The sequence below is a fragment of the Boleophthalmus pectinirostris genome, unplaced genomic scaffold (genome assembly GCF_026225935.1).
Source record: "Boleophthalmus pectinirostris isolate CB_2022bp ecotype Guang Dong unplaced genomic scaffold, ASM2622593v1 HiC_scaffold_1, whole genome shotgun sequence".
Classification (NCBI taxonomy): Eukaryota; Metazoa; Chordata; class Actinopteri; order Gobiiformes; family Gobiidae; genus Boleophthalmus; species Boleophthalmus pectinirostris.
This window is the reverse complement of record NW_026570970.1, coordinates 2,207,693-2,232,628: the sequence shown is the minus strand read 5'-3', so window position 1 is coordinate 2,232,628 and position 24,936 is coordinate 2,207,693. Positions and strand designations below refer to the sequence as shown.

Below are 24,936 nucleotides of genomic sequence, written 5' to 3'. Positions count from 1 at the left end.
CTCTCAGAATGTTCATACTTATTTTTAGGCTTTTTTCGACTCACACGTGCTGCTACTGCTGCATGAGCAAGTTTGTCACACGGTACTGTGTGTTTGTCGCTGTTTTTAATCGAGCCAAACTGTTCTGCAATGATCCATTTAGTTGTTATTTCCTGTGATGTTGAAATCACAGTTTCATAGATTACCTTCTGTGGTTCTACTACTGGCTTATCTGAAGAGAGTGACTCTTGTTTTAATTTAACAAAAAGTGTCTTTTTCATTGGAAGTTGGTACAGATTTTTGCACTGTAAAAGTGGTGCGTTGCTTTCCTGATGCGTCAATTTCATGAAGTTCTATTTTGGAAATGTGCTTTAGAAAAAGTATCAATCCTTCAGGATCTTCAGTAAGTGCAGAGCAGAGTTCTTTCATGTCATTTGCAGCAACTGTACTTGGGGATATTTTGGAATACTTTGCCATGTCATCTGTTCTTAAAGGCAACCTGAACATGGTCCCTTCGTTCAGAGAAAACATATTTGGAAGAAAACTTTCATAGACATCCATGTACATCTCTTTAAAATTGTCAGCTAAGTTATAACCAGTGCCAACAGGTGAAACATCTGAAGTGCTCTCAATGTAGTTTTGGTTGGGGTCAAATATGCCGAGTATCTTATCCCCAGTGAGGATGGAGGGGCAGTCGGTCAGATGGTAAACAGAGTTGAATCCAAGCCCGTACTTTCCAGTCTTTCCTGGAGCGTTGTGCTTCCCACCCTCTCCCAGCTGCTGAATTCCTTTAAAATCTGCATCAGAGAAGACTTTATTGTTGAACACACACAGAGCTGGACCTTGCAGAGCGTTCCATCTCTCCCCAAACGTCCTTTTACTTCCATGCTGCCTTTTGTCCCAAATAAAATGGATTTCTGTGGCCTCTGCATCATCAGCATTTTGAATAAGTTCTTTAAGAATGTCCTTCTTCGCTGGATAGGCTGAGATGATATTTCTGATTCGAACGGTTAGGTCTTCTTGCTGCCCAAATTCAAAGGCAAATGATGACATGTGTTCAACAACATTACTCAACAGTGTGTGGTGCCTCGTTGTTCTAATGCCCAAGCTGATTGCTTTTACTCGTGGAATGTTTTCATGACAAAGTGTGACTCCCTTCTTGACTGGCATCCATGGAGAGTCATTGTAGAACATGGTTTGTGCAGGTTGTAAAATGCTCTTTTTATTGGGCACAAGGCAGTTTTTTGGTCTTTCCCCAGTTTCAGAAATTCCTCTGATCAAAATAGTGAGGCAAACTGACAGATCACTTTTTGGTAATGGTTTATTTCTGTGTTTAGAGTTGATGCTCTCCAGGGCCTCCAGGCATTGGCTAAGAGAAAACTCTTTATTCACTCCAACCATTTCCCAGAGTCTTCTAAAATGTGCAAACTGAACTGGAAGGGCATAAAGATAGGGTTTAGCTTCAAACTGTGCCTTTTCAGCTACACAGTTGATGTTGACAAATTTATCACCAACAAGGACAAATGCAAATGACTTTGCACTCTGCACAATGAACTCTCTCATGTCTTCATCTGAGTCACACAGGTGGAGATCTAGAAACTTGTAGCAATCACTGGCCATTTTCTGCAGCATTGATTTGTCCAAAGACTGACACTGTGCCTGTGCTTCTTTTAGCTGCTCAAGCACCATTTCAGGGTCTGCTTTGTCATTGACCCCCAGCATCTGTAGAACTGGGTCAGATGAATATATTTTAAGTTTAGAAATCTCTAAAATAGGCTTTGTCATGTTAACAAGAAGAGCACATGTGTCAGTGAAAACATCAGCAGGTCTTTGCAACGTCACCTCTCTCTTCATGGTTGTGTCTCCAGGTGAAAAGGCTGGCAGAAATGGAGCGGCTCTCAAAGCTTCCCAGAAAGGAGAGTCATCATGGTCCAGGTGATGCTTTAGAAGAGACAGAAGACATTTTATGTGTTTATATGCTTTGTTTTTGTCTTTGACCCAGACTTTACTGACGGCTTCTGCTTTCTTGGTAATGTCTTTTAAAGAAAGCATATCACATGCCATTCCAAGCCTCTGTAGGCGAGAAACTGTTTCAGAGGAGCAGAAGTCATTTATGGTCCCTTCCTAGTATGCGCCCTTCCTTGCGCTTAAACAGGCAGGCCACTTTGCCATTTGGGTCGACTAGATTTTGAATATACTGCAGCTGTCCACTGGTAGTAGGGATGCATGGGTATGCAACCAAAAGAGAGTCAATCTCTTTCATTTTGAGGTGAATAGCGTGTAGTATCAGTGTATCTCTCCATTCAGGATCAATTTCGCCCAGATTTGCAAAAACTGCTTCTTTGTAAAACCTCTCCCAATTCCAAGTCTTGTGTTGTAAGGCCTTTTCAAGGCCTGCCTGTTTAAAAACTATTCCGTATTGGGCCTGGAATTGAAACTGCGTGACTGGATTTGACATGTTTCTGGCACACCTGCATTACAAGTGGGAAAATGTTCTTATCTTCCTCGATGCTTTTGTGGAAAATGAGGGTATTTTCCAAAGAGAACCAGTGCTCACCATCACTGAAAAGCTTTGGGGCACTGCCAGTTTGGGCAATAGTAGAATAAAATGCATCAACCAGTGGCTTAAAATTCTCACTCACACGCTCCCTGTGAGGCCAGAATGTGTGGTAGAGGTAGTTGTTCAGTTCTTTATTTTGTGACATCTTCTTAAGAGCCAACAGTGCAGTGATGACAGCAGAGACGATTGGGTCCTGCTGCAGAGACTTGTTCCACTCATGTTTAACTCCACTCTCCCAAAGAGTTTTTCTGTTGCTCGTCACTGCAAATGTTCCGTTTACATTGAATGGTAGTCCTGTGTCAATGGAAAGAGGAAGGAAACAAAATGCTTTTCCTGAGAGTTTTGTCTGTGATGCTTCAAATGTTTTAGCTTCCTGGTTCCACTGCAAAGGCACAGCAACGCCACCAACTGGCAATGAAAATGCTAAATTCTTGTTTTTGCCCATGGCCAGTTTCAATGACTCTTTAGTTCCAAAGCAGCTGCAGAGAAGCCAGCACTGGATGTGTGTTTCCCCTGACTGCTGACATGTTACCTCCACAATGTCCACTTTGCTGCAGTCGATGACCTCTTTGTATTTCCTGTTAAGCTGCTTTAACGTGTTCTCAGTCTCCTGTTGCATCAACGCAGGACTTTCCTCTGAAATATCCATACGGCGCAGTGTAGTCTTGGAGACTGTAAAAATATTTTCAATGTCTCCATCTGTCAGTGGAGTCGAAGATGAGCTTGAGGCCGTTTGAAGAGACACGGTGTTGATATTTTTAAGAAAGATTAGATGCGAATGGGAGTCTTTGGTGAAGTGGTTTTGAAAAGCCAAAATCTGTTGATTGTTATAAGCTTTAGAGCTTATTTCTGATGAAAGTGATTCCTCTACAGTTCTGAATGGTAATTTAATCAGGGTGCCAGGATAGTGTTTAGGAGACTGACCGGAGAAACTGCAGTTAAAAAACACCTTCATAAGGTGCAAACTGACCAGGAAACCACTGAAAAAGATTCTGCCGAGATAGCTCCAGTTTGATGCCAGGATTTGATTTGCCTTTGATGCGTTTTTTTAAGATGGCTAACATTTGGATCAAGTATGAGGAGCGTACTGCCGCTGAGGATGGAGGGAATGTCCGTGACATGATACACAGTGTTGAATCCAAGTCCAAACATGCCAATCTTTTCCACCATGTTCTCCTTCGAGGCGGCGCCCACTTTCACTATATTTTTCCAGTCATCAGGAGAGAACTGCTCATTATTAAATGCCCACACACAGGGGCCCTGGCACAACCTCATGTCTGGGTCAATGAGACTTTCAGGGTCATCCTTTGTGAACTCTAAAATCCAATAAGAATTTACATGTTTGAGCTCCGGCGTCTTCAGCATTTTGAATGATTTCTTTGAAAATGTCACGTTCTTCATCATATTCTTTCAGAATGTTTTTGATTCTGGTTGTTATTGGTTCAGTTTGTCCACATTGTTCGATTCCCACTGACATTGGATCCAGAATATAAGTACTCAGGAGTTGAATGTCTAAAAACTCTGCTGTTGCTATTGGCATCTCCTCATGAACTACATGCATTTCTTCTTGGCTGCACTCAAGTTCTTTCAAGCCATTTTTGCTCAGGTCACAGAAAACAGCCACTGACTTTGATTTAAGTGTGTATTGTCCATGTTGTACGATGACTGGCACAGGAACATCATCGGGAACCACTTTCTTCTCTCTCCGAAGCCAGTTCAGAATGTCAATAGACACTTTAATCTCTGAAGATGTTGCAACTTCCACTTCTCTGTCTTCAATGGTTTGTTTAATCCTGTAAAGTAACTCAATGATTTTTTCAACTGTCAAATTTTCGCGGAGTCCAAACTCTTGGAATAAACGTTTGTATGGAAGAAATTCATCTGGAACTTTACCAATTTGAGAGCTCAGGTCTAGATTATCTGGAAATTTTAGAATCAATTCTCTGGGAGCCATAAACTGGTTGCGATTCCAAAGCCATCTAGTGTCTTTGCTGATTATTGCAGCGTATTTGTGGATGGACTTCTGCATATGTCCATAAATGCTTCGGAGTTTTCTTTTAAAATCCACATTTGTGTCAGGATTATCCAGTTCCTTGGCTTTGGATATGAGCACTGACAGATTTGCAGCTACTTTTTCTGGTGGTGGTGGTTCTTTGAGGCCAAGTTTGGTGCAGATGTTTTCACTGAGTGATCCCTCCATGGGCATCACGTACCCAACTATGTCTTCATACATGCTGTGCCTCATCTCCACTGGGCAGGAGAACCCATTTTGTACAGAGTCGTTTTGTAGGTTCTTTGGATTTGTCACTGGCACCCATTTAATCCTTTTCAGTCGCTCAATCTGGTCATGGGTAAAGACCTTTAATAAATCATTGGAATCCAGGATTTTCAGTAACACCTGTGCTTTTTGGCGAGCCTTTTGGTGATTGCCACTTGTAAGATTTTCAACCAGTGTGGCGGCATGCAGCAGGTGTTCAGGAGACACATCTGCTTCTTTATGGATTAGTCCAAGGTCAATCAAGCTTGCAAGCATCTGCGGTGTCTTTGTGTAAACAGCTGGTGGGAAGTAATCGTCTTCAAATAGAACTTTAAATGAATTAACTGTAGGGTCATAAAGACTGGACAATTTCTTTGACTTTCCCTTTATTTCAATGAAAGACAAATGCTTGCATCTTTCTTTTAAATTTTGGATTTTGGTAGAAAAGGATATTTCCATGGTCTAAGATCCATGTCATGATTTTCTCAGTGCCTGTTTGGCCACATGTTCTATTTTCCACACTGTCGATCAGAAGACTGGCTGCTTGCGCTGTCTCCAAGAGGGTGATTTTGAGTAGCTGAAGAAGTCTGCGATCGGCCTCAGTAGAACACCTCAACACTGTGTTAGGCATGGGTAAATCTACAGGTATCGTGAGTCCGGAGATAAACAGCACAGCTTGTTTGGACTGAGCACTGGTGTACTGTCCTGTGATGGTCTGGAACAACGGCAACTGCAAGAGTAATTGTTTTTCACAGCTTGAGAGAACATCAAGTCGAGAGAAGAAATTTTTTAGCTCCTCTAAAGTCTTTTTAGGAGCAGCCTTCAGCTCTTTGATGATTTGCTGGGACTGTACATTTACAAACACTTGCAGAACATGTCGTGGAGATGGACTCAGGACATAGGAATCTAGGTCTTCGTGCTTTAGCCAATTATTTTCTTTCACCACGGTGCCTCCAACTTTGTTAACCAGCTGAATGATTGTATCTGGTAAGGCCGCTTGTTTACTTTTCTCAAAAATCAACGTTGGGTTACTTTGTATTTTAGCAAGTGTCACTGGTTGGCTACTGGACACTGTGTTAACTGGTATTAAGGGCAGTCCAGTTAAACAACGTAGATCCCTAAAATGACTCTGAAGAAATCTCCAGAAGTCTTGTAACCAGTTCAGTGGGGGGTGCCGATCCCTGCTCACCTCCCATGTTACAAGGCTCTTCTCTGACTTCTTCCACTCTTCTGGCATATGGCTTCTTGTGTATCTCAACACCTGATCTGCATCCATCTTAATGATCTTGTACAGATCTGCAAAAAGAATTAAGTTAGAATGACTCTTAAACAGAGATAGTGAACAAACTGTATGTCAGGATGTGTTCTTACGTTGCTCTGCCAGTTTTCTCAGGTGGGTTACACATTCTGGACTGAGGCCATCTGGTATGAAGAGACTTTGACAGAACGGAAGCAATGTCCTGCGCAAACAAAATATACTGGTTAACATTCTGGTCACCTTCACTTGATTTGGCCAAACTACTAAACAAAATAAATGTATATTACACTATTTTCTGATCACAAGTGACCTCATCAAAAATACATCTGGATTTGTGTTTTTTTCATTCACACATATTTGAGCAATCCTTTATTATTAGTCTACATCTAGAAAACTCTAAATGCTCTGTTTATGTTGTGATGTCATAAAGTGGTAGTTTTCAAGTTAACAGTTTCCTTTAGTTTAGTAGAGAGTAGAGCTGAACGATCTATCGTTTTGGACCGAAAATCGCGATCACACACACAACACAATTTTGGGAGCATCAAAGGTGTGTTTTTTTGCAGTGCTCCTAAAGCCCAATTTAAGGGTGAGGTTTAGTTCTGCGTCGACTCATCACACACGACCACTGTCGCCTTGTCGCCTTTGTTTTTGATTTATGGATCTGCGTCGAGGTCAATGCACCTCGAAGTAATTCACAGCAACAACGCGAGGAGAAGATTTAAACCTGGTGTTCATGTAAAGTTTCACAGGAACCATCTCCAACACGACAGAAGCACAGAACAGACTCACCATCAGCAGAACACCCCTCTGTCACAGAGAGAACACTCATATTCCACTGAGTCGTGTCCTTTAGTCCAACAGAAGCTGAATAACATCAGGTCTAAAGGTTCTAAAGGTTCATTTCTGTCCTAAAAATGGGACTTTTTTAGTGTCGATACCTGCAGAAAATTAGGATCTAGTTTCGATAGATAGGACCTGGTTTAGTCCTGGTTCAGTTCTGGTTTAGACCTGGTTTAGTCCTGGTTTAGTCCTGGTTTAGTTCTGGTTTAGACACAGTTTTAATGACACATGTGAATAGAAAGTAAAGTTCTACTGTTTAATGTGGAAAATCACTGGAAATTATTGTTAAACTTATTTATGAGCTGTTTTTTTTTTTAGCACTTATAGTTTATGCAAATGAGTCATGTGATTTTAATTTTTGTTTCTGTAAAACTGTAAACAAATGTGCCCAAAGCTGCATTAAACACATTATTACTCAATATTGAAAGAAAAGAAAGCGGAGTACAGGAAATCTGTAGAGACGACCAATCACAGCCCTTATTGTTTACGGTCCAGCATCAAATCGCCGGTGCAGGACTCTGGTGTGATGTAAGTTTCTGTGATGTTTACAAATGTTCATGCGCACTGAAACTTGATTTGCAAAAAATCGTGGATGAAATCGAAATCGCAATATCTGCCCAAAAAAAATCACAATACATTTCTTTTCTTAAAGTCTTAGTAGAGAGGGGCAATTCCAGACCTGAAGTCGGCCCAATGATTCTAGTGAAGCTGTATGGAAACACAGTGAAGCACTTCCTGTCTTGCCACATGACATCACAAGGTGGAACAGAGTGTTTCCTGTTTTAGAGAAGAACTCACCTTAAATCTGCAGGGTTTGTGTGTTAAACATGTGTGAATGAAACAAGATGTAACTCCAGATGTGTTTGTGACGAGGAAACATTGCAACATCGATCAGAAAATAGAGCGATATGGGCTCTTTAAGGTAAAAATGCCATGCTATGAATCTGGCACAATGTCAGAGTGAAATACCTTGGAAATTCCATGCTGTCGATTAACACTGGTGTCCTCTTCTCTGTCCGTGAAGGATTTGAAGGAACCATCGCTGAGAGGGAGCAGTTGTAGACCACGGAGTTCTGCGTACTTTCCATCACTCAAAACGTACTCCAACAGAGTCCGCCTGTCGACGCCGGAGATGTCCTCAACACCAGTGCGGCGAAGAATGTCTCTCAGGAAGGCTGGAGTCACGTGGGTTAGAGAATTAAAGTTTCGGTAGGCTGTCTTCAAAGCTCTGGCCACACTGTCTGATAAAGTCACCAGGTTCTCATCGCGGGACACCAGGACTCTCTTGATGGCGGCCAGCGTGTCCGACGGCGTTGGACCGTTACATGGAAACACAGCTTCGGACAGCGTGATAAACCGCCTCTCATCTTTGGCGAGAGACAGAACCGCAATATCCTGATCGAACATCTTACGGAGAACATCCAAGGCCACGTCGTGCCACTTCTCCTTGTGCTGCACTTGGGACAGATCGGGCCACAGATTGTAGCTGGAATTCGCCGGCAGGACGTAGTCTTGGACAAGTCTGATGGCGTCTTGAAGGATGGTGAGGAAGGTCTCCGGAAGCACCTCCTTGATGAGCTGCTCGTTCCAGATCGGCGTGTTTGTCGTTCATCTGGTCTTCTTCTTGCCACTTGATCTCTCTCCGGTTGTCGGTGAGGCCGAAGTACGCGTTGACATAAACCGGGAGCCCTGTCTTGTTTGACTCGTTGTTTGGTAGGGGGAGAAAGCAGCACAGTCGACTCTTGCTGCAGTCTACGCTGTCGTCGCAAGGGAACGCCAAGTCCACCCTAGGAACGAATTTGAGCTTCTCCGCAAGGTCAATCGAGCTTGTCCACGTGGCCTTCTTTCAGAGTGCAAGACGTCAGTAGCCACTTGGTTTCTTCGAGCTTGTCTGCCGACTTAAGAGTAATGGATTTGATTGTTGTATGTCCTTTGGTGACACCCTCAGATGACTCTAGACTGACATCTTCTGAGGTTGTGGAGTTCACTTCGAGTCGAGTAGAGACAGAGCCTTCAGCGTCAATGTGGATGAGGGAGACGGACGAGACGTTCTTGAGGAAGAGAAGGCTCAGGTCTGCGTCAGCGATGAAACTGCCGAAGAGCTCCACAACTCTCTCATAACTGTAAAGATTGTCGGATATTTGCGACTTCTCTGTGCGTAAGGGGAATCTGAAAAGGGTGCCACTGAAATTCTGATCTTCCTCTATAATTCTGTCCCACTCTTGTCCACTTACAAGTGAAACAATGTCTCTGAAAGGTTGGAACTGGTCATGCATCTCTGTAAGTGCTTGTCGGTCATCTTCATCTTCCAAAGACCACTGCAGACCTCGATTTTTGTCATCAAATATCTTCTCCTGAGGGTCCATCATGCCCAGGTGTCCTGCACTGAATATACAGGTCAAATCTGTGGAAAAAAAACACAAATACTTAGTAAAGACAGGACTAAAGCCTAGTCAGGACATCTTTGGAAAAAAGTATCTCTTTTTCGTTTTATCCTCTGCAGTGTGCAGCAACAGAGAGTACATCATTTCCACTGTTGGGCAAGTTACTTTTAAAATGTTACGTGTTATTTATGACTCGTTTCTGTCATTTCAAACTAATTTGTTACAATAACAATATTACTGTGTTTAAAATGTAAAGCATTACATTACTATTGCAGCACTTTTAAGTTACTCTCACCACAATAACTGTGAAGATGCTGAACTTCTGCACCATATAATCCACTGAACCAGGACTAAACCAAAACTGAACCAGAGCTGAACCCAGACTGAACCAGGACTGAGCCAGGACTGAGTCAGGACTGAACCAGGACTGAACCAGAGCTGAACCAGGACTAAACCAGGTCTAAACCAGGACTGAACCAGGACTGAACCAGGTCTAAACCAGGACTAAACTAGGTCTAAACCGAGGACTAAACTAGGTCTAAACCAGGACTAAACTAGGACTAAACCAGGTCTAAACCAGGTCTAAACCAGGACTAAACCAGGTCTAAACCAGGTCAGAGTGGAGTTCTGAGTCGGTCCTTTAGCTCACGGTCACCAGACGGTCTACATGGGCGTGTCTCCGGCGTTTCTCTGCTGCTGATATTGTGGTGATTTTAACAAATTTGTCAGAAGAAAAACCCACCACTTCAATCCAGGTTAAAAAAGGTTTGTGACGCGCGATACTCACATTTGTACCGAGTCAAATATTAACATTTTTTTCCCCTGTAATATCTTACATTACTGTGTTACAGTAAAAAGCAACGCAGCACAGTAATTCATTACTTTTATAACACGTTACTCCCAACACTGATCATGAGGTGCTGTGGTCATATTGTATGTTGAGATATAATTCCCTTCAAACCCAGACATGGAGAGAACGTTGTTGCTGCTAAAGGAGGAGATATAGACCCCGTCCACACTAGTTCATATTGGAGTTGTTTTCGTTGCAGATGCAGTGTTCGTTCACACTAATCTGATTTGTGTTCTTTCTGTGACAGAGGGATGTTCTGCTGATGGTGAGTCTGTTCTGTGTTTCTGTCACGTTGGAGATGATTCATGTGAAACTTTTCAGAGATTATACGTCTGCAGGTCGTACACACAGACACACGTTTATATCAGGAGTGTCAAACATGCGGCCCGGGGGCCAGATCCGGCCCTCCAAGACCTTTAATCTGGCCCTCGACTGATTTTCTACTAAAATATTTTAATTATATTTTGTATTAAAATCGTGTTAATTTTCTGTGGTGTTTATCACAGCAGCGTCTCCAGCGTCTCTGTACGTGGCCCCTCCCACCAGAGCAGCACAAATGAAGACTTGTCTCTTTCCAAACGCTCTTAAAGGACGATCGTTTTGACTGTTGACCGTGACACCCTCATCAGAAAAATGTCCAACATGAGAAAAGTGGAGCCGAGTGCAGGATTTTACAACAAAAATGGATTTATTCCTGTTTACAGACAAGTTCATGTTCAAACTTTCTGTTGAAATTATATTTTTCTTGAAGTTTTAGGTTGTTCATAATATTATAATATTTTGTAAAATAAAGAGTTCATCAATTAAAAAAGATTTCTGTAATAGATTTGTGTTTCTCTGCACAAATATTTGAACTTATTGTTATTTTTGGGGTTTATATGACATGAGTTTTCTGATCCAGACACTTTGGATCAAAGTCGGTTGGACACGACCCCCGGAACAAAATGAGTTTGACACCTCTGGTTTATAGAAATGGACATATATTCTCGCCTCTTAGTGTTTTGTCGGTGAATGACTTGGCGGCGCACAGACCTACATCAGAGTATCAGTGTTTTCAGGCGTCCACACTGTGCCGGATCAGATCTGTACAAACATGAATTCTGAGCTGGAGGCACCAGATCGTTCCGTCTCTGGAGCCATTTTCAGTCGGATTAGTGTGAACGAACTCTGCACCCACAACGAAAACAACTCAAATACGAACTAGTGTGGACGAGGTCTAATTAGTCCACTTCTTTTACACAGTCTAAACCAGGGGTGTCAAACTCATTTTGGTCCGGGGGCCGTATACAACCTACTTTGATCCCAAAGGGGCCGGATCAGAAAACTCATGGCATATATACTCCAAAAAAAGCAATAAGTTCAAATATTTGTGCAGAGAAACGCAAGTGTATTACAGAAATCTTTTTAAATTGATGAACTCTTTCTTTTACAAAATATTATAATATTATGAAAAAAAAAGCAATTTCAACACAATGTTTTAACATTAACTTGTTTGTAAACAGGAATAAGTCAATTTTTCTAGGAAAATCCTGCACTCGGCTCCACTTTTCTTATTTTTAACATTTTTCTGATGAGGGTGTCACGGTCAACAGTCAAAACGATCGTCCTTTAAGAGCGTTTGGAAAGAGACAAGTCTTCATTTGTGCTGCTCTGGTGGGAGGGGCCACGTACAGAGATGCTGCTCTGCTAAGCGGAACAGAAAATTACCAATATTTTAATAGAAAATAGGATTAAAATATTTTAGTAGAAAATCAGCCGAGGGCCAGATTACAGGTCTTGGAGGGCCGGATCCGGCCCCCAGGCCGTATGTTTGACACCTGTGTGCTAAATTTAAAATAAACTGACTCTGGACTAGAACTCGTAAGTAAATAATAAATCTGAAAACAAGATGAATAACCTGATATAAGTGTTTTTAAATGTTGACGGGATCAGAGACGTGTGCAGTGTTAAACAGAGTCCGGGTCCTGGGGCAGTTACCTGTGATGTGGTACACGGAGTTGAACCCGAGCCCAAATCGTCCCACTTTATTGGGATCATCACGTTTGACGCTCCGGGCCACGTTCTGGATTCCTGCCCAGTCCTCGTCCGTGAACTGGGCGTTGTTGTAGGCGTACAGGGCTGGACCTGAACACAAACGGAAATGAGTCTGTGTTTATTTACTTCAAAGCTCCATTGTGTAACTTTTCTGGTGGAGTGTCTGTCAAGTCAAAAAGCCCAGCCCCTGCACCAAGTCTTCACCTCCACTCCTGAGCCCTGTCTCCTCTCACCTCTGCTCCCTTCTCTTCCTCTTCACCGCTCCTCCCCTCTCCTCTCCTCCCCTTTTTATTAGTTGATTAGGTTATTTTTAGTCTGGCCAGTAGGTGGCAGCAAGACCAAAAAAACAGGTAACCAGGTGTGTCTCTGGAATCATTTAATTAGGCCCAGGTGTGCGCAAACAAATCAAACCAAACCAAGGAATGTGAAGGAAACACAGAGACACTGGTGAGGAAATTTACCTTTAAAATTAGTTTTAAGTTTAAAGGAAATAGTAAATACATTCAATTTAAGTTTGAAAATGCCAAAATAGAGCTAAGTTGAATAACTACATTTTTTATTTATAAAGAAAATGATGTGAATTGATGATGATGTGAAAGTTAAAGTAGCTCTAGTTAAAAAAGATGTTATTTAGCAATAAAAAAAACAATGTATCAAAATTTTTCTTCAAATATTACACTTCATGTACTCATTTAAAACTATAAAAAGTTATATTATAGGATTAAAAAATGATTGGTAAAATGATTGGTTAAAAATTATAGCTATTTAAGTTCATGTATAAAATGTATACTAAATATTATAAAAATACAATAAAAAATATATATATATATATATATAATATATATAATGTATTATAATTGAAGTGTATTAATTAAAATTAAAATGGATTGTATAACTGATGAAATTGTGAAATGTAAATTTAATTTCATTACACATTTGTTTACTTTTAAGGTTTTCGACCTCCTACTACTACTACTACTACTACCACTACTACCACTACTACTACTACTACTACTACTACTACTACTACACTACTACTACTACTACTACTACCACTACTACTACTACTACTACTACTACTACCACTACTACTACTACTACTACTACACTACCACTACTACTACTACACTACTACTACTACTACTACTACTACTACTACTACTACTACTACTACTACTACTACTACTACTACTACTACTACTACTACTACTACTACTACTACTACTACTACTACTACTACTACTACTACTACACTACTACTACTACTACTACTACTACTACTACTACTACTACTACTACTACTACACACTACTACTACTACTACTACTACTACTACTACTACACTACTACTACTACTACTACTACTACTACTACTACTACTACTACTACTACTACTACTACTACCACTACTACTACTACTACCTACTACTACTACTACCTACTACTACTACTACTACACTACACTACTACTACTACTACTACCACTACTACCTACTACTACTACTACTACACTACTACTACTACTACTACTACTACTACTACTACTACTACTACTACTACTACTACCACTACTACTACTACTACTACTACTACTACTACACTACTACTACTACTACCACTACTACTACTACTACCACCACTACTACTACTACTACTACCACCACCACTACTACTACTACTACTACTACTACTACTACTACTACTACTACTACTACTACCACTACTACTACTACTACTACTACCACTACTACTACTACTACTACTACTACTACTACTACTACACCACCACTACTACTACTACTACTACTACTACTACTACACCACTACTACTACTACTACCACTACTACTACTACTACTACTACTACTACTACTACTACCACCACTACTACTACTACTACTACTACCACCACCACTACTACTACTACTACTACTACCACCACTACTACTACTACTACCACTACTACTACTACTACTACCACCACCACTACTACTACTACTACCACCACCTACTACTACTACTACTACCACCACTACTACTACTACTACTACCTACCACCACTACTACTACTACTACTACCACCACCACTACTACTACTACTACTACCACCACCACTACTACTACTACTACTACTACTACTACTACTACCACTACTACTACTACTACTACTACTACTACTACTACCACCACCACTACTACTACAAGAATCAAATTATTCCAATAAAAGCTTCAAGCTGAGTTGAGCCTTGTGTCTGTTTCCCTGTTTTTTTTCCGAAATAAAGACTTGACAGTGTCCGTCAAATGCTTTTTTTTTTTTTTTTTCTTTCATGGTGATGTTATTGTTTGGTCTGGAATGTTTCAGTGTGGCATTAAACCTTTCTATCTTCATAAAGACAACACCAGAACAAGTTACAGGTCAGATCTGTGGAGAGGCAACCCTGCTCACAGTCACAATGTTTTTATCTAGGTTTTTTTTTTGAGCTGTAAAACTTGTTATTTAAAAAAAAAAAAAAAAAAGAGTAAGAGCTGTTTAATGTCACACTGTGGAACATTCCAGGCAGAGCAATGACGTATCCATAGAAACAAACAGGTGACAGACCCCCAAAGAGATAATACTCCCTACAACTGTACAACAACTCAGATAATACTCCCTACAACTGTACAACAACTCAGATAATACTCCCTACAACTGTATGACAACTCACCCTTATATAAGAGATAATACTCCCTACAACTGTACGACAACTCACCCCTTATATAAGAGATAATACTCCCTACAACTGTACGACAACTCACCCCTTATATAAGAGATAATACTCCCTACAACTGTACGACAACTCACCCCTTATATAAGAGATAATACTCCCTACAACTGTACGACAACTCACCCTTATGTAAGGATAATACTCCCTACAACTGTACGACAACTCACCCTTATGTAACAGATAATACTCCCTACAACTGTACAACTAACATTCATATAAGAGATAATACTCCCTACAACTGCACAACAACTTAGATAATACTCCCTACAACTGTACAGTAACTCAGGCTTATGTGACAGATAATACTCCCTACAACTGTATGACAACTCACCCTTATGTGACAGATAATACTCCCTACAACTGTACAATTTGTTGAAATAACCTTAAATTTTCACAGAATGTTTAGAAACAAATCAAGATTTTAAATGTAATGTTTTATTTTTGTTCTTTTTCAGGTTGAGCCGTTCACTCCCGAAGTGAAATCATTTAGTGTTTTGGAATCTGCTCGCACACACTCACCCAACACTGAGCAGCTTCAGTGCAACATTTAGAAAAACTGGAAAAAAAAAAAGTCCCGTAATAAACTAAAGATGTTCAATTTCACTGAGCCGGACTTTCAAGACAACAGCTTTTAAAATTATGTCAGATTTTTTGGGGCACCCTGGATGTTGCTGAAATTTGTATTTTTATTACTTCGTTTATTTTTACTTGTACATTTACATTTATATATTGCTTATTTGACGTCACTCTCCTGCGTGTTTTGGTGCTTATTTAGAATTTATTATTGACATTATTCCTTGTGTCATTCGTTCATTCGTTTTTCAATATAAAACCAAAAATTTAAAAAATAAATTAAAAAAATTTTTTTTCATTATTTGTCTCCAAAACTGAGACTGAGATCGTGTTTGAGGTCAGGACTGAAAACGGTTCAGTCCTGGTTTAGTCCCGGTTCAGTCCCGGTTTAGTCCCGGTTTAGTCCCGGTTTAGTCCCGGTTTAGTCCCGGTTTAGTCCCGGTTTAGTCCCGGTGCAGACCTGGTTCAGACCTGGTTCAGACCTGGTTCAGTCCTGGTTCAGTCCTGGTTCAGTCCTGGTTCAGTCCTAACAATTTAGTGTCTCAGTTTTTTATTTTTTTGCGTCTTATCGTCCGGTGCCGTTTCTTTGTGAAAAAAGTTCAAAAATAGACCATTCAATGACAGAGCGCCCTCTAGTGCACAGAAAACATTCGTCTGCATTTAAACTGAGCAAAGGATCATGGTCTATGTAGTTCCCTCTGTTTTTGAGCCGTATTGCTGCACTACAACTATTAATGTAAGCGAAGAGTGTTGTAATTTGATTTATTCTAAGCCACAGTGTTCTTGTGAGACTTTTGACGATACGATATCACGATATTTCGGTTATTGTTATTTATATTTTTCCCTTTATTATTATAGTTTATTGTGGTGTGTGAGGTGCTGTAATAATTTCCCTTGTGGATGAATAAAGTTTAAGTCTAAAAGCTTTAAGCCCGTCACCTTGGAACTTGGCCAGGCCTTGGGTCCAGAGGTCGTCGGTCCCGTAGCTCCTGTTGTCATGAATGAAAATGACCTCCGTCGCGCTGGCGTCATCAGCATTTTGAATCAGCTCCTGGTGAACACAAAACAAAATTTGATCGGGTTAAAATGTAAATTTGCCTATAAATTTGTGTTTCATAATTTGTCAAATAAACCACGACTATGAACTAAACTCACGCTTTTCTTTGGCATCGCCTTTTGTTTTGGTGCGTTCGCGGACAATAAATTTTGTGCCTCTTTTGTATTTATTGTTGGTTTGTGTGAGCATAAATGAAAAAAAAATGAAAAAGTGATTGTATTTCTGATTCGAGGGGTTAGTTTATGGAACAATCTGAGTGATGGTTTTTAAAAACACAGTAGAGGCATTAAAAAAAAAAAAAAAAAAAAAGTATAAAGTGTTATGTTTTGAAAGATCTAGAGCTCTGGAATGAATGAACTATACATTAAATTTAGTTTGATTTAATTTATATTTTGTCTCTTATATTTACAGTAAGTCGTAAGTGAAATTATAAACACAAACTTGGTGTTCAGATGCTGCTTTTCTTTCTTGGATTTGTTTTTACTTCAGCCTAAACCCTTTCATCATGAGGTTGTAGTTTGTTTTGTTTTGTTTTGTAGTACTGCAAAATGAGAAATGAAAAAGTGTTTTTAAAATGTATTTTGTATTTATATTTTTGTTTTGTTTTTATTTATTTTAATTTTTTGTTTTTATTTATTTTTATTTTTTGTTTTGTTTTTATTTATTTTTTGTTTTATTTATTTTTATTTTTATTGTTTTGTTTTTATTAATTATATTTTTTTGTTTTGTTTTTATTTATTTTAGTTTTATTTTATTTTTATTTTTTGTTTTATTTATTTATATTTTTGTTTTTATTAATTTTAATAAAAAAAATTTAAAATTAAAGACAACAGAATATAAGATTTAACAAAATACAATAATCAGCATAAAACAAAATAAAAAAAAAAAACATAGAGCAACACCCACAACAAATACAAAACAACAAAACCTTCCTGTGGTAGTGCAGCATAACCAAACCACTAAGCCCCTTTTTTGATATTTTGGCCAATTTATAATTTACATTCCCCATTTTTAATAAACATTTTTAGTCACTTAAAGCATAATTCTAAATGCATTTTTCTTTTTTTTCTTTTCTTTCTGTTATTCTTGTTTTTTCTTTTCATCGCGGGATCAGAATCAGTATTGAGCGCTGAAATAAAGTTTGAAATGTTCGTATGGTGACTGGTGTCAGTTCTAGTTTACGTGGTACCTTGAGGATCTGTCCGCCGTCTGGATATCGACGCAGAATGTCTTTGAGATAGTCGATAAAAGGAGGGGCAGTCGCTCCGAAGGGACGCCTGGACACAGAAGAAGAAAAGACCACAGTGAGACACTGAGACACACTGAGACGCACTGAGACGCACTGAGACGCACTGAGACGCACTGAGACACACTGAGACACACTGAGACACACTGAGACGCACTGAGACACACTGAGAGACACTGAGACACACTGAGACGACACACTGAGACGCACTGAGACACACTGAGACTGAGAGACACTGAGACACACTGAGACACACTGAGACACACTGAGACACACGGAGACACACGGAGACACACGGAGACACACTGAGACGACACTGAGACGCACTGAGACGCACTGAGACACTGAGACACTGAGACACTGAGACGCACGGAGACACACTGAGACGCACTGAGACGCACTGAGACGCACTGAGACGCACGGAGACGCACTGAGACGCACTGAGACGCACTGAGACGCACTGAGACGCACGGAGACGCACTGAGACGCACTGAGACGCACTGAGACGCACTGAGACACACTGAGACACACTGAGACACACTGAGACACACAGACACTGAGACACGAGACGGAGACACGCGGAGACACGCGGAGACACGGGAGACACACGGAGACACACTGAGACACACTGAGACACACGGAGACACACTGAGACGCACTGAGACGCACTGAGACGCACTGAGACGCACTGAGACACACTGAGACACACTGAGACACACTGAGACACACTGAGACACACTGAGACACACTGAGACACACGGAGACACACTGGAGACACACGGAGACACACGGAGACACACGGAGACACGAGACACGGAGACACGCCGAGACACACTGAGACACACGGAGACACACTGAGACACACTGAGACACACTGAGACACACTGAGACACTGAGACACACTGAGACACACGAGACACGGAGACACACGAGACACAGACACGGAGACACACGGACACAGACACAGACACAGGAGACACACGGAGACACACGGAGACACGCCGAGACACGCCGAGACACGCTGAGACACACTGAGACAAACGGAGACAAACGGAGACAAACGGAGACACACGGAGACACACGAAGACACACGGAGACAAACCGAGACAAACCGAGACAAACCGAGACACACTGAGACACACTGAGACAAACGGAGACAAACGGAGACAAACGGAGACACACGGAGACACACGAAGACACACGGAGACAAACCGAGACAAACCGAGACACTGAGACATGCTGAGACAAACTGAGACACACCGAGACAAACCGAGACGTGCTGAGACACTGAGACATGCTGAGACAAACTGAGACACACAGAGACACACCGAGACAAACCGAGACGTGCTGAGACACACTGATCACAGACAAACGACACGGGCTTTGCTTCAAATAAAGTGAGCGCGTGATTGGCTCGTCACTAATGTTCTTATGACCCCCCCCCTTTTTTTTATTTTTTATTTTTAATTTGCAATTTATTCAGTGCTCTTTTTTTTTGTCCACATAAATCACAGTGTATATGCCCTTTTTCTTTTTTTCCCCCCACACAAAATTAATATAAATGTAGAAAGTAGATAAAAAAGAAAAACAAAAACAGAAAAACGAAAATTAACTAAATAACTAAATAATAATAATACAATAAATAACATAATAGCAATGATGATAATGATGATACTTAATAATGAAAAGGATTATACACACACACACACACTCACACACTCACACAATACATACACCATATATATACATACACATATATATACACATATACACATGTATCGCTGTATACAGACAAATTGATTACATAAGTAAATAATAAGTTAGTAACTAAAAAAAAAAGGGAGGCAGTCGGGTTACACATTCATCCAGTTCATTACAGATTACACCCACATTTATGACAATTTTTTATCTGAGTTTTATTTAATCTATCCTTGCGTTTTGTGTTGACCCCTCCTCCCCTCTCAGTCTCCCCTTTAGTCCTACAGACTTCTCCTCCTCGTCACTCTCCCCTTTAGTCCTCCAGACCCCTCCTCTCCTCACTCTCCCCTTTGTCCTCCAGACTCCTCCTCCTCCCCCCTCACTCTCCCCTTTAGTCCTCCAGACCCCTCCTCCTCCTCACTCTCCCCTTTGTCCTCCAGACTCCTCCTCCTCCTCCCCTCACTCTCCCCTTTAGTCCTCCAGACCCCTCCTCCCCCTCACTCTCCCCTTTAGTCCTCCAGACCCTCCTCCTCCCCCTCACTCTCCCCTTTAGTCCTCCAGACCCCTCCTCCTCCTCACTCTCCCCTTTAGTCCTCCAGACCCCTCCTCCCCCTCACTCTCCCCTTTAGTCCTCCAGACCCCCTCTTCCTCCCCTCACTCTCCCCTTTAGTCCTCCAGACCCCTCCTCCTCCTCACTCTCCCCTTTAGTCCTCCAGACCCCTCCTCCTCCCTCACTCTCCCCTTTAGTCCTCCAGACCCCTCCTCCTCCCCCTTTAGTCCTCCAGACCCCTCCTCCTCCTCACTCTCCCCTTTAGTCCTCCAGACCCCCTCCTCCTCCTCCTCACTCTCCCCTTTAGTCCTCCAGACCCCCTCCTCCTCCCCTCTCACTCTCCCCTTTAGTCCTCCAGATCCCTACTCTCCCTTCACTCTCCCCTTTAGTCCTCCAGACCCCTCCTCCTCCCCCCTCACTCTCCCCTTTAGTCCTCCAGACCCCTTCCGTCTTACCGGTTTTTCTTCTTTGCTTTTTCACTCATCGTCCATTTGTTGGAATCTGAGGAAACAGAAAAGATTCAGGGACAAACGGGGACACGTCTGCGAGTTCAGGGACAAACGGGGACACGTCTGTGAGTTCAGGGACAAACAGGGACAAGTCTGCGAGTTCAGGTACAAACGGGGACAAGTCTGCGAGTTCAGGGACAAACGGGGACACGTCTGCGAGTTCAGGGACAAATGGGGACACGTCTGCGAGTTCAGGGACAAATGGGGACACGTCTGCGAGTTCAGGGACAAACGGGGACACGTCTGCGAGTTCAGGGACAAACGGGGACACGTCTGCGAGTTCAGGGACAAACGGGGACACGTCTGCGAGTTCAGGGAAAAACGGGGACACGTCTGCGAGTTTAGGGAAAAACGGGGACACGTCTGCGAGTTCAGGGACAAACGGGGACACGTCTGCGAGTTCAGGGACAAACGGGGACACGTCTGCGAGTTCAGGGAAAAACGGGGACACGTCTGCGAGTTCAGGGAAAAACGGGGACACGTCTGCGAGTTCAGGGAAAAACGGGGACACGTCTGCGAGTTCAGGGACAAACGGGGACACGTCTGCGAGTTCAGGGACAAACGGGGACACGTCTGCGAGTTCAGGGACAAACGGGGACACGTCTACAAGTTCAGGGACAAACGGGGACAAGTATTTCGGCTTTTTCGTGTGATTTAATGTTTTCGCGTCCGTACTGGGATTATTCAGTTTGTTTCAATCTAATCACGGCGACTTTAAACAACATAAAACTGTGTCAAACCTTCAGCTCGTTAGATCAGCGTCATTAGAAAAGTGTAGGTCTGGTTTAGACCTGGTTTAGTCCTGGTTTTAGTCCTGGTTCAGTCCTGATTTAGTCCTAGTTTAGTCCTGGTTTAGTCCTGGTTTAGACCTGGTTTTAGTCCTGGTTTAGTCCTGGTTTAGTCCTGGGTTTAGTCCTGGTTTAGTCCTGGTTTAGACCTGGTTTTATTTCTAGTTTAGTCCTGGTGTAGACCTGGTTTAATCCTGGTTTAGACCTGGTTTTAGTCCTGGTTTAGTCCTGGGTTTAGTCCTGGTTTAGTCCTGGTTTAGTCCTGGTTTAGTCCTGGTTTAGACCTGATTTTAGTCCTGGTTTAGTCCTGGTTTAGTCCTGGGTTTAGTCCTGGTTTAGTCCTGGTTTAGACCTGGTTTTATTTCTAGTTTAGTCCTGGTTTAATCCTGGTTTAGACCTGGTTTTAGTCCTAGTTTAGACCTGGTTTTGACCTGGTTTAGACCTGGTTTAGTCCTGGTTTAGACCTGGTTTTATTTCTAGTTTAGACCTGGTTTAGACCTGGTTTAGTGGGTTTTAGTCCTGGGTTTAGACCTGGTTTTATTTCTAGTTTAGTCCTGGTTTAACTGGTTTTAGACCTGGTTTAGACCTGGTTTTAGTCCTAGTTTAGACCTGGTTTTGACCTGGTTTAGACCTGGTTTAGTCCTGGTTAGACCTGGTTTTGACCTGGTTTAGACCTGGTTTAGTCCTGGTTTAAACCTGGTTTTATTTCTAGTTTAAACCTGGTTTAGACCTGGTTTAGACCTGGTTTAGTCCTGGTTTAGTCCTGGTTTAGACCTGGTTTAGTCCTGGTTTAGACCTGGTTTAGTCCTGGTTTAGTCCCGGTTTAGACCTGGTTTAGACCTAGTTTAGACCTGGTTTAGACCTGGTTTAGACCTGGTTTAATCCTGGTTTAGACCTAGTGTAGACCTTTTTTAGTTCTGGTTTAGTCCTGGTTTAGTTCTGGTTTAGTCCTGGTTTAGTCCTGGTTCAGTTCTGGTTTAGTCCTGGTTTAGTCCTGGTTTAATCCTGGTTTAGACCTAGTGTAGACCTTTTTTAGTTCTGGTTTAGTCCTGGTTTAGTTCTGGTTTAGTCCTGGTTTAGTCCTGGTTCAGTTCTGGTTTAGTCCTGGTTTAGTCCTGGTTTAATCCTGGTTTAGACCTAGTGTAGACCTTTTTTAGTTCTGGTTTAGTCCTGGTTTAGTCCTGGTTTAGTCCTGGTTTAGTCCTGGTTCAGTCCTGGTTTAGTCCTGGTTTAGTCCTAAACTCAGATTAAACTCAGACGACTTCGACACGAAACATTGAAAAGTTAAATTCCCAAATACAGAACCGTGATTTGTTTCGGTAAAATCCAGAAAAGCTGCTTAAAAAACGACCAAAACACGAAGAAAATGTGACTGTACTGACTCATGTTCGTCATGATTGGGCCGAGTGCAAAACTGTTTTTTCTTCCTTCGTTCCGCGCTCGTGCCGCAGTTTCATTATCACCAAACATCACAAACTCAACATCAGACATTTAAAAAAAACACATCGTATGAAAATCTAAAGTTACGAACAGGAATCAGAGCAGAAGTTTTTCGTTAAATACCTGGACTGTGTCGGTGTCGCGCGCTCGGTCCGGATGATGTAAAGATACGAGCTCGTGCCATTTAAACCCCGAGCCTGGACCAATCACAGCGCCGCACGCGCTTCCTGAACTCACTAAGTTTCGTTTTCCCTTTAGGGTCGCGTTTGGACGATATCGAAACTTACAGACACGAACACGCGCACGAACACGAACACGCACGAGCATAAACACGCACGAACACGAGCATAAACACGCACGAACACGAACATTATTGATAGAGAAATTATTTTTATATGAGATCACTGCTGCCTGGTTTAGTCCTGGTTTAGTCCTGGTTTAGACCTGGTTTAGACCTGGTTTAGACCTGGTTTAGACCTGGTTTAGACCCCGGTTTAGACCTGGTTTAGATCTGTTTAGACTGGTTTAGACCTGGTTTAGACCTGGTTTAGACCTGGTTTAGACCTGGTTTAGTCCCCGGTTTGACCTGGTTTAGACCTGGTTTTAGACCTGTTTAGTTTAGACCTGGTTAGACCTGGTTTAGACCTGGTTTAGACCGGTTTAGACCCTGGTTTAGACTGGTTTAGACCGGTTTAGTCCCGGTTTAGTCCCGGTTTAGACCTGGTTTAGACCTGGTTTAGTCCCGGTTTAGTCCTTTTAGACCTGGTTTTAACCTGGTTTAGTCTGGTTTAGACCTTTGGTTTAGACCTGGTTTAGTCCTGGTTTAGACCTGGTTTAGTCCTGGTTTAGTTCTGGTTTAGACCTGGTTTAGACTGGTTTTAGTCCTGGTTTAGTCCCGGTTTAGACCTGGTTTTAGACTGGTTTAGACCTGGTTTAGACTGGTTTAGACCTGGTTTAGATCCCTGGTTTAGACCTGGTTTTAGACCTGGTTTAGACCCTGGTTTTAGACCTGGTTTAGTCCTGGTTTAGTGGTTTACCTGGTTTAGACCTGGTTTAGACCTGGTTTAGGACCTGGTTTAGTCCCCTGGTTTAGTCCCGGTTTAGTCCCGGTTTAGACCTGGTTTAGACCTGGTTTAGTCCCGGTTTAGTCCTGGTTTAGACCTGGTTTAGTTCTGGTTTAGTTCTGGTTTAGACCTGGTTTAGTCCTGGTTTAGTCCTGGTTTAGACCTGGTTTAGACCTGGTTTAGACCTGGTTTAGACCTGGTTTAGACCTGGTTTAGACCCCCGGTTTTAGACCTGGTTTAGACCTGGTTTAGTCCTGGTTTAGTCCTGGTTTAGACCTGGTTTAGACCTGGTTTAGACCTGGTTTAGACCTGGTTTAGACCTGGTTTAGTCCCGGTTTAGACCTGGTTTAGACCTGGTTTAGACCTGGTTTAGTCCCGGTTTAGTCCTGGTTTAGACCTGTTTAGACCTGGTTTAGTCCCGGTTAGTCCTGGTTTAGACCTGGTTTAGTTCTGGTTTAGACCTGGTTTAGACCTGGTTTAGACCTGGTTTAGTCCTGGTTTAGACCTGGTTTAGACCTGGTTTAGTGGTTTAGTCTGGTTTAGTCCCGGTTTAGACCTGGTTTAGACCTGGTTTTAGTCCTGGTTTAGTCCTGGTTTATCTGGTTTAGTCCTGGTTTACTGGTTTTATTTGGTTTAGTCCTGGTTTAGACCTGGTTTAGACCTGGTTTAGTCCTGGTTTAGACCTGGTTTTAGTCCTGGTTTAGTCCTGGTTTAGACCTGGTTTAGTCCGGTTTAGGTTTAGTCCTGGTTTAGTCCTGGTTTAGTCTGGTTTAGTCCTGGTTTAGACCTGGTTTTAGTCCTGGTTTAGACCTGGTTTTAGTCCTGGTTTAGTCCTGGTTTAGTCCTGGTTTAGTCCTGGTTTAGTCCTGGTTTAGACCTGGTTTAGACCTGGTTTAGACCTGGTTTAGTCCTGGTTTAGACCTGGTTTAGAGTTCCTGGTTTTAGTCCTGGTTTTAGACCTGGTTTAGACCTGGTTTAGTCCTGGTTTAGTTTCTGGTTTAGACCTGGTTTAGTCCTGGTTAGTCCCTGGTTTAGACCTGGTTTAGACCTGTTTACCTGGTTTAGTCCTGGTTTAGTCCTGGTTT

At 42.0% G+C, this 24,936-nt stretch overlaps 1 pseudogene; it reads right to left on the bottom strand.

Moving 5' to 3' along the window:
* The window catches only part of LOC110168799 (sacsin-like), a 28,894-nt pseudogene extending 5,901 nt beyond the window's left edge, over positions 1-22,993 (bottom strand).
* Positions 22,994-24,936: the final 1,943 nt, after the last annotated feature.